At 35.9% G+C, this 9884-nt stretch overlaps 1 long non-coding RNA gene across 1 annotated transcript in view; it reads right to left on the bottom strand.

Moving 5' to 3' along the window:
• Window positions 1-827: 827 nt before the first annotated feature.
• LOC104972332 (uncharacterized) overlaps window positions 828-9884 on the bottom strand; it is a 311320-nt gene continuing 302263 nt past the window's right edge. Inside the window, exon 4 of the long non-coding RNA XR_806498.4 lies at window positions 828-1542. This is a non-coding gene — a long non-coding RNA (uncharacterized lncRNA). The remainder of the gene's footprint in view (window positions 1543-9884) is intronic.

The raw sequence follows: 9884 nt of genomic DNA, 5'->3' as shown, positions 1-9884 counted from the left end.
AGATTCTGACTGTATCATTAATATCTTAGCCAATTTCTCTTCCTGTCTACTTCACATCCTATCCAATAATCAACTCTCTCTCAGTGGTCAGAATCCTAGACAACATGAATGGTGTCAGATGTTTGCATCCCAAAGTTCCTTGCAGAAGGAAGGAACTAACATTCCTGGTTAGCTGGCTAACATAAAAAATGGATTTTACAGGTACACTATGATTCACTTTAGAATAAATAGTGTTTCTGATCATGAATATTAGGAAGACTCCACTTCCGTACTGGATATTAATACACTGTAATTTTTACAGAACAAAGATTTTTATCCTTTCCTTTATTCTTATGTTTTCCCAGACTCTGGGAAGGAGCTAAAGACCTCCACCTGAGTTCACATACCATGCTATTCAGTTGCACAGGGTATATATCATCTTTGACTTTATAGCAGACTCACCTCCATTAAAAGAAAGATCAGGTCAATTGTCTTTTGTCTCTAACCAGTTTCTCAGGTACTTTTAAAATCTAGAATGCCTATGTCTTATGGTACTAACATTGAACTTATTCCCTGGTCATACAGTATTTAAATATATAAATATGTATATTTGCTATTTTAAAACTGCGTTTATTTTGTTCAATGTTTTCCTTCATCATTCTTTGCTTAAAAAACATCCTTGATCATTTTTCTGCTTCACATTTTTGCTCTGAGATCTTGTCATCATTTTCTTTATTCCTTTTTCAATGGACTCATCTATTTACTACTTTAATGTTCCCTTTGCCATCTATTTTAGGCTACGAGATCAGAATAGAAATTAAATTGGATTGGGGCACTGAGGAGAAAAGTGTGTCTTATGGCAAGAGTGGGAATTAGAGACTTTAGAAACTAGAAATTCATTAAGTGCGAACATGGCTGTCTTCTGTAGACCATAGAAAGAATAAATGAAAAAGGTACCAAGAAAATTCTCTATGTTGTTGGAAAAGCTTGTATATGCTCATTGACCAATTATACTGAAGAGTTCCATTTAATCAACACTCTCATGTACTATTAAGGTTTATATCTTTAATAACCACACTAATTGATGATACCTAAAGTATCATTTCTAAGAGTTGTGAAAAATGAAAAAATAACCAACTTTTCCATATTTTGCCTGTATAGATTTATTTTGTTTATATCAGTTCTGTTCGGTCTCTCAGTCGTGTCCGACTCCTTGCAACCCCATGAATCGCAGCACGCCAGGCCTCCCTGTCCATCACCAACTCCTGGAGTTCACTAAAACTCACATCCATCGAGTTGGTGATGCCATCCAGCCATCTCATTCTCTGTCGTCCCCTTCTTCTCCTGCCCCCAATCTCTTCCAGCTAGATTCATATTTTATTATTCTTTGAATTTTATTTCTATATATTTTCTTCCACTGCCTTTCAAGATACAGCCTTTTTCTTCCCTCTTTCCAGATGACAGGATTCATTGTTTTCTGGAACAAAAATCTGGATAGAATTTCACCTTCAACACTGTTTCAGTGATCATCAAAAATATCCCTCCAAGCCTCAGTTTCCTCATCTGTAACACAAAGGACACATACATATCTTTAGAACTTTTTGTGAGGATAAAGTAATGCAATGTACATACAGTGTTAGTTTCAACCACATAGCAAGGACTTAATGACATTAATCACTATCATTATTATCATTTCTTTTACTATTGTTTTCATTTTTCAGATTTCTAGGACATGGGACTTCCTATCTCCTAGAAATTGGGAGATCAAGTCCATTTAACATAACAGTGAGATAGACTTCTATCTCCAGAAGAAAATTAATACATGTGGTAAAAACTTGTTTATACATGAAGTGTGAATAGCCTTCTATCTTGCATGTGTTGAGCTTAGACTCTAAGTTTCTAGGAGATGAACAATTTTTAGAGAATGTGCACTTATGTATTTTGTTGTTAACACTTAACTTGTATTACTCTTCAAAATTGGCTTTCTTGGTGGCTCAGATGGTAAAAAATCTGCCTGCAATGCAGGAGACCTGGGTTCGATCCCTGGGTTGTGAAGATCCCCTGGAGAATGGAATGGTAACCCACTCCAGTATTCTTGCCTAGAGAATCCCATGGATGGAGGAGCCTGGTGGGTTATATAGTCCACGGGGTCACAAAGAGTCAGCACAACTGAGCAACTACACTTTCACTTTTTTCACTTTTTAAAATTAAGAAAAATCTATTCTTGAGCAAAAAATATGATCAGTGATGTTTTTGGTTTTTAGAAAGCAAGTGGAACCATCCACATGTTTTCAAAACACTTAAAGACAGTGGAGTCATTCATTTTGGTTTCTTTTTTCTCAAGATGTTTTGGCCTGACAGTATTGCTAATGATGTTATAGGCAATAGGTAAGGAAAAAACTATCAGAGCTGTATTGGAATTAGACAAAAAGAAATTAACCACAATGAATTTTTTTTTTAACTGGGCACCCACAGTTTTAAACAAACAGAACCTAGAATTGAAAGAGGGAAAAAGAAAATGAATACAGATGGGAATCAAGTCAAATCTTAGTCTCTAGGGTAGAGAGTAAGAGCTCTATAATTGAACTACAATACGTTACAATTTTCACAGAAAAGAAAATAAAGAGCTAGCAGTATTCAATATGGCTTTACAAAAGCCTTTTCTTAAAGTTATGGCTAAGAAAATATTGAAAATGAAAAGGAGGACAGTGACTCAAAAAGTAATATACTGTATCAGGCAGTTGAGGTTAGTAAGAAAAATAATATTTAAGCGAATCTATCTCAAGGGCAAAATAAAAGTAGTTTGAGCTAATGTTAGCCAAAGGTTTTAGAAGGAAAACCAGCAGTATGTTTTTCAAATACCCTATCACAGAAGAAATATACTGTAGCAAAAAACAAATTTGCTAATAAAGAAAGCAACATTAAATTTGATATTAAGTCCCTTTAAAATCAAGCGGAGGATTCTATTTAACTGAAAACATATGAGTATCATAGTTCAACTACTGTCTTTAATTTTTGTAAAAAAAAAAGTGTCTAGAGATTAATTACTTATTAAAATCTACAGAGAGAGTTAAGGTACGGTAAGACTGTGGAGGAAGAGTAATATTCTTTGTTTTCAACAAGCTAAAATGTTTTAATAATGTTTAGGAAAGAAACAGGACATCCACTCAGGACTTCAAAATTTGATTCTGGAATGGTGCCTAGTGTTCTGAGAGAGGGCAGGAAAACACAAATACATCTGATTTATTCTAAGACACTCCTAGAAGGGTTTTTGTAGAATGGGTTATCTGAGTTTGCTTCAATAATTTATAGGCAACCTGGTCTATTTGTCTCTAAGTTGTCTATAATTCACCTAATACTAAATTAAGCATCAGAAACTACTAGGCTCTTGAAGGAAAAAGTTCATTTATTGGCTATGGAACAAAAGTGCTAGTCGCTCAGTCATGTCTGACCCTTTGTGACCCCATGGACTGCAGCCTGCCAGGCTCCTCTGTTCATGGGATTCCCCGGGCAAGAAAACTGGAATGGGTAGCCATTCCCTTCTCCAGGGGATCTTCCCGACACATGGATTGAACCCAGGTCTCCCACATAGCAGGCAGATTCTTTACTGTCTGAGCAACCAGAGAAGCCCATTTACTGGATATTGAACAAAAAGGAAAGATAAACACAAGGTCCTCTACTTCCAGCCTTAGAATAAAAATCTCTCATGCGTTGGGAAGATCCCCTGGAGAAGGGAAAGGCTACCCACTCCAGTATTCTGGCCTGGAGAATTCCATGAACAGAGGACTGTATAGCCCATTGGGTTGCAAAGAGTCGGACACCACTGAGTGACTATCATTTTCATTTTCACTATGGAGCTGGGCATGCTTCCCTTTTGGATACTGAAGATTTCTGACAGAGATGACAAGGCCTGAGAGATTTATCTCTTGGTCTGTGAGTATGCATCCACCCCAAGGTAGTTGGAACTTTCTATGGCTGCCATGATGATGACATCTCCTGGACCAGTTATCTAGTATGTGTGTCCCTGTGTTTTCTGTCTTAAGAAAAAAATAGAGGAATAGACTTGGCTATCAGAAAGTTGGGTTTCCCTGGTGGTGCAGACAGTAAAGAATACGCCTGCAATGCAGGAGACTTGGGTTTGACCCCTGGATTGGGAAGATCCCCTCGAGGAGGCATGGCAACACACTCCAGTATCCTCCCTAAGAGAGTCCCCATGGACAGAGGAGTCTGGCGGGTTACAGTCCATTGGGTCACAAAGAGTCAGACATGACTGAGTGACTAAGCACAGCACATCAGGAAGTCAATGGGATATAACTATTAAAAATATATTTGAGAAAATTGAAACATAAATGTTCATTTGTCCAACATTGCCCAGTGTATCTCAATCCCCAGGACATGACAATGTTAAGAGAAATTTAATATGCATTAAAAATAACTTTTTAAAGGATTCCAATCCTTCTTTGAAGTGAAGTGAAGTTGCTCAGTTGTGTCCAACTCTTTGCAACCCCATGGACTGTAGCCTACCACACTCCTCCGTCCATGGGATTTTCCAGGCAAGAATACTGGAGTGGGTTGCCATTTCCTTCTCCAGAGCATCTTCCCGACCCAGGGATTGAACCCTGGTCTCCCACATTGTAGGCAGACACTTTACCGTATGAGCCACCAGGGAAATCCTTTAATAGGCTCCAAAAATAGAGTAAATGGAAAGATTTATGGATTAAGGAATAACTTAAATAACATTGATAAAACTGTCTCATCATCACCAAGAGAAATGCATGAAACCAGAACAGGAATATTTTGCCAGCCACTCTCCTTAATGAATAAGGTTACTGAGTTTTAGCTGTTGGCTTTAGAACTCTTAGAAGTGTTCATTATAAAATAGTATGCATAGTTGAAAGTTTATTAATAAAGACACCATTATATTCACCATCCAGCTTCAGAAATTAAGAACTAAAAATTACCTTTGCCACCATTCATTTGCTCTTCCTCATCTGATACTCTTTCCTACCTGCACCACCAAAGTAACCACTATCCTATATTTTTTTGTATTTACCATTATCTTCATACTCTATAGTTTTACCACACATATATATGTTAAAATTGTCATTTTTAGTTTTTACTGTTTTTGAATTTTTTATAAATACAGTTGCTCAATAATATATATTCCTTCAATACACTAGCCTGAGTACAATGAGATTTGTCCATGTAGCTGAAGTTTATTCACAATAACTCATATATTGTACTCAGTTATATGAATATGGCATTGTTTTTACCCATTCTTTTGTCTATAGATATTTGCATTGTATGCTATTACATACAGTACTTCTATGATCAGTTTCAGCCATGTCTTTTGTTCCGCACGTGCACAAGTTTCTCTTGGGTATACATCTAGAACAGGGGTCCCCAACCCCAGGGCTGCAGGCTGATACTGGTCTGTGGCCTGGTAGGAACTAGGATGCACAGCAGGAGGTGAGTCGCAGGCCAAACTAAGACCATCTCCTGGACCCCAGTCCACGGAAAAATTGTCTACCATGAAACCAGTTCCAGGTGCCACAAAGGTTGAGGACTGCTACTCCAGAGAATTCACAGAACCTATAAAATCTATTATACAAAGTTTAGTGATAATAACCCCATGTTGAGTATTCTTAACCATCACTTTAAATACGGTTTCTAAAGGAGAAAGATATCAGTGCTATATCTCAGAATATTAAAAATATTTTTTCAAAATTAGCATATTTTATAATGGCAACATGTTGGATTTTATAGAGTATTTTTGCTCATATCCTCTTAATGTCATAGTCCTCTGATTTCATTTCCATTGTTCCCACTCAACAGAGGATGAAAGAGGGTCACATTGTTTAAGAGTCTTGAAATTAAGGGTAACAGGGAGTATAATCAGGTTCTACTGACGCAGTGTCTTGTTTTACCCATTCTCCGTCTTTACTTTCTGCTTTGGTAGCAGTGGAGGATATATGGATGCCAGGCAAATCTAGAATGGAGTATCTATGGTTAGGTTCAGGGTATGGCAGTAAGCAGGAACAAAACTTGGAGCAACCAGGTGAAAATAGCCACTTTGATTCAATGATCAAACAAGTTTTTTCCAAGAGATGAAAGAACTGTGGTGGCGTTAAGTTAAAGAGTAAGAATTTAACATTGGGGGTGTTAAGATGAGCAGATGGGAAGCAGATTCTGTACATGTCAAATAGGTCAGAAGACTTAGAAATTGACTAGAGAAAGACTGTGGACTGCTTTGAGAACAGGTAGCAAAGAACCAGTAAAGCTTGAATTGACCTAAACTTTGGGAAATTAACTTCTCTATCCTGTTTCTAAAGTAATAAGTTAGATATTTTTTCATAAGAGAGGGGCTGTAGTAAAAAATTAAAGTGTGTACAATTGATGTTTCTATGATTTGACTTTAAATAATGTGTCTGCAAGATGCAGCTTTCTTAGGTTATTTATCAAAATGAGGCTGAGTGTTTTGACATTGTTGTTGTTCAGTCACTCAGTCGGTCTGACTCTTGGTGATCCCATGGACTACAGCACATCAGGCTTCCCTGTCCTTCACCATCTCCTGGAGCTTACTCAAACTCATGTCCACTGAACTGGTGATGCCATCCAACCATCTCATCCTCTGTCATCCCTTTCTCCTCCTGCCTTCAATCTTTCCCAGCATCAGGGTCTTTTCCAATGAGTCAGTTCTTCACATCAGTTGGCCAAAGTATTGGAGCTTCAGCTCCAGCATCAGTCCTACCAATGAATATTCAGGACTAATTTCCTTTAGGATTGACTGGTTTGATCTACTTGTAGTCCAAGGGACTCTCAAGAGTCGTCTCAACACCACAGTTCAAAAGCATCAATCCTTCAATGCTCAGCCTTCTTTATGATCCAACTCTCACATCCATTCATGACTACTGGAAAAACCATAGCTTTGACTAGACAGACATTTGTTGACAAAGTAATGTCTCTGCTTTTTAACATGCTGTCTAGGTTGGTCACAGCTTTTCTTCTAAGGAGCAAGCATCTTTTAATTTCATGGCTGCAGTCACCATCTGCAGTGATTTTGGAACCCAAAAAAATAAAGTGTGTCACTGTTTCCATTGTTTCCCCATATATTTGCCATGAAATGATGGGGCCGAATGCCATGATGTTCATTTTTTGAATGTTGAGTTTTAATCCAACTTTTTCACTCTCCTCTTTTGCCTTCATCAAGAGGTTCTTTAGTTCCTCTTTGGAATAACTGTAAAATATTCATGATGAAAGAATTAAGAACTTCATATAATCTATTTAATGATTTTTGCTTATAGTTGTTTTATTCTTTTCAAAATGTCTCCATTTCCTTGCTTAATCATTTCCTAGGGTTACTCAACTGAACAATCGAAATGTTTATACTTTCACTTTAACTGCAGAGTTTTCAAAATGTTAAAAAAATGAACTAGAATTTTTATTTAATCTCAATTAGGATAGATGTATTTAATCTCAAACTTAATGTATGGGACTTTAAGTTTTATACAATACTTTATATTTTTGTAGCATTTATCTTTTTGTAAACACATACTGAATACTGCTAATGTAAAAATGACTGAGCAATCTAGATTGATAATATGCACAGAAATGGAAAGAAATTTCAATTTTAAACAAAATAAATTTTTACAATTTAATTTCAGTGCTTTTCCCCTTTAAATAATTTTCTAAAACAAGTATTTCTTCATGAACTGCCTCAAGTCTCAATTCTGATATTTTCCAGGCAATGAATAAGGTAGAAAATTATTTCATATCTTTTCTATATTAAAAATGTCTTCCCCTGAATGCCTCACAATATTTTTTGTTGTTTGCACTTTGAAAAGTTGTTAGAGGTTTAAGTTATTTAGCCTTTATAATTACAAGCTTAGGGTTCATAAGGACTTAACAGACGAAGTTTATGGAGAGATGACTGGAAATTTCTGCCTGCCTTCTTATTTCTGTAGGTCTGCAGCCAAGGGTCTTGTTATGGGTCATTGAGCATTATTGAGAAAGAGAACTGGACATGGAAATAGATGCAAGAACTATGCAAGCTAAAAACTATCAAGTTCTTTCTGTTCCATATAATATGCCAGGTTCTATTTGATACCATGTCTAAACATTATGACCTTCAGGGAACAATACCTACAATTTGACTTCTGTCTTCCATATGTCACACAGGTACCTCTAGACCAACTCTATTTAGGCATTAGGCATAGAAGAAGATTCTGGAAAATGGACTAATCTAAAATGGACATGGACACAGAATAATAAATTTATAGATAAAATTCAATACCAATGTTAATGAAAATTGACAAGCTGATTAAAAATTTGTATGGAGGTAAAAATATTTATTGTTTGTGTGAGGTTTTCAGACATTTGATAGAGTTGAGTAGGTTTGTAAGATTAGATATGGAACTTGCTATAGATATGAAATATCTATATGATATGAAACTTGCTATATTAGATATTAAATATTAGAAACTGCTATAAAGATATGAAACTTGCTATAATGTCTCATACTCAAAACTATATGATATTGGTATAAGAACAAATAGATCTAAAAGTAGAGTCCAGAAACATTCTCACATATAAACAGTCACCTGATTTATAAGAAAGGAACATCTATAATTCACTGGGGGAAAGGATTTATTTTCAACAAATGATGCCACACCAACTAAATATATTTATTCAATTGAGTAATTGGAAATAGATCATAGCCACAAATGTGAAAAGTAAAACAGTAAATCTTCTGGAATAAAGTATAGGAGAAAAACTTCATCAGCCTGAAGTGGCAAATAATTATTAAATAAAACACAGAAATAGCTAACCATTAATGGGAAGATTGATATAATGGACTTCATTAAATTAAGAACTTCTCATCAAAGACAACAATCAAACAGTGAAAAGGCAGATCACAAACAGAGAAATCATTGGTAATGCATATATCTGACAAAAGAATTAAATTCAGAACACTTAAGGAATCCCTATGCTCTTAGAATGAATTAGTAACTATGAAGGAAAATACAAATCAAGTTCATCAATATTAAAAAACTATTCAAAGGAAAATTAAGAAACTAAACAGGCAAGACACATACTGGGAAATATTACTCACAAATATCTTGTTTGTATCCAGAATATACTAACAATTCCCATGACAGAATAATAAAGACAGCTAAACAATTCAAAAATTGTGGACAGATGCTTCACATAGTATGAATGGATAATAAGTACATGAAAACATGTGCATATCATTAGTGTACAGAAAATTCAAATTAAAAAAGAGTTAGATATCCCAACAAAACCTGTTAATAAAGCAAAGTACAAGAGCAGATGACTTTCCTGATTAATCAAAATTTTACAGAATTACCTTAAAATCTTTGTCAAATGTGTTTCAAAAATCAAAAGAGGAGAAAACACCTTCTTCACATATTCATTGAGGCTAGCCTGACAAAAAGCCAAGAAAAAATGTCCTTTTCATCATAAGGGGCTGGAATAGAAAAATAGGAAGTCGGGAAATACCTACAGTAACAGGCAAGATGGCCTTGGAGTACAAAATGAAGCTGGGCAGAGGCTAACAGAGTTTTGCCAAAAGAACGCACTGGTCATACAAAGTAAACACCCTCTGCCAACAACACAAGAGATGACTCTACCAGATGGTCAATACTGAAATCAGGTTGATTATACTCTCTGCAGCCGAAGATGGAGAAGTTCTATACAGTCAGCAAAAACAAGACCGGGAGCTGACTGTGGCTCAGATCATGAACTCCTTATTGCCAAATTCAGACTTAAATTGAACAAAGTAGGGCCATACAGGTATGACCTAAATCAAATCCCTTAAGGTTATACAGTGAAAGTGACACACAGATTCAAGGGATTAGATCTGATAGAGTTCCTGAAGAACTATG

This window comes from Bos taurus, chromosome 5, assembly GCF_002263795.3.
Source record: "Bos taurus isolate L1 Dominette 01449 registration number 42190680 breed Hereford chromosome 5, ARS-UCD2.0, whole genome shotgun sequence".
In the NCBI taxonomy this organism is placed as follows: domain Eukaryota; kingdom Metazoa; phylum Chordata; class Mammalia; order Artiodactyla; family Bovidae; genus Bos; species Bos taurus.
This window is presented reverse-complemented; position numbering and strand designations above follow the sequence as displayed.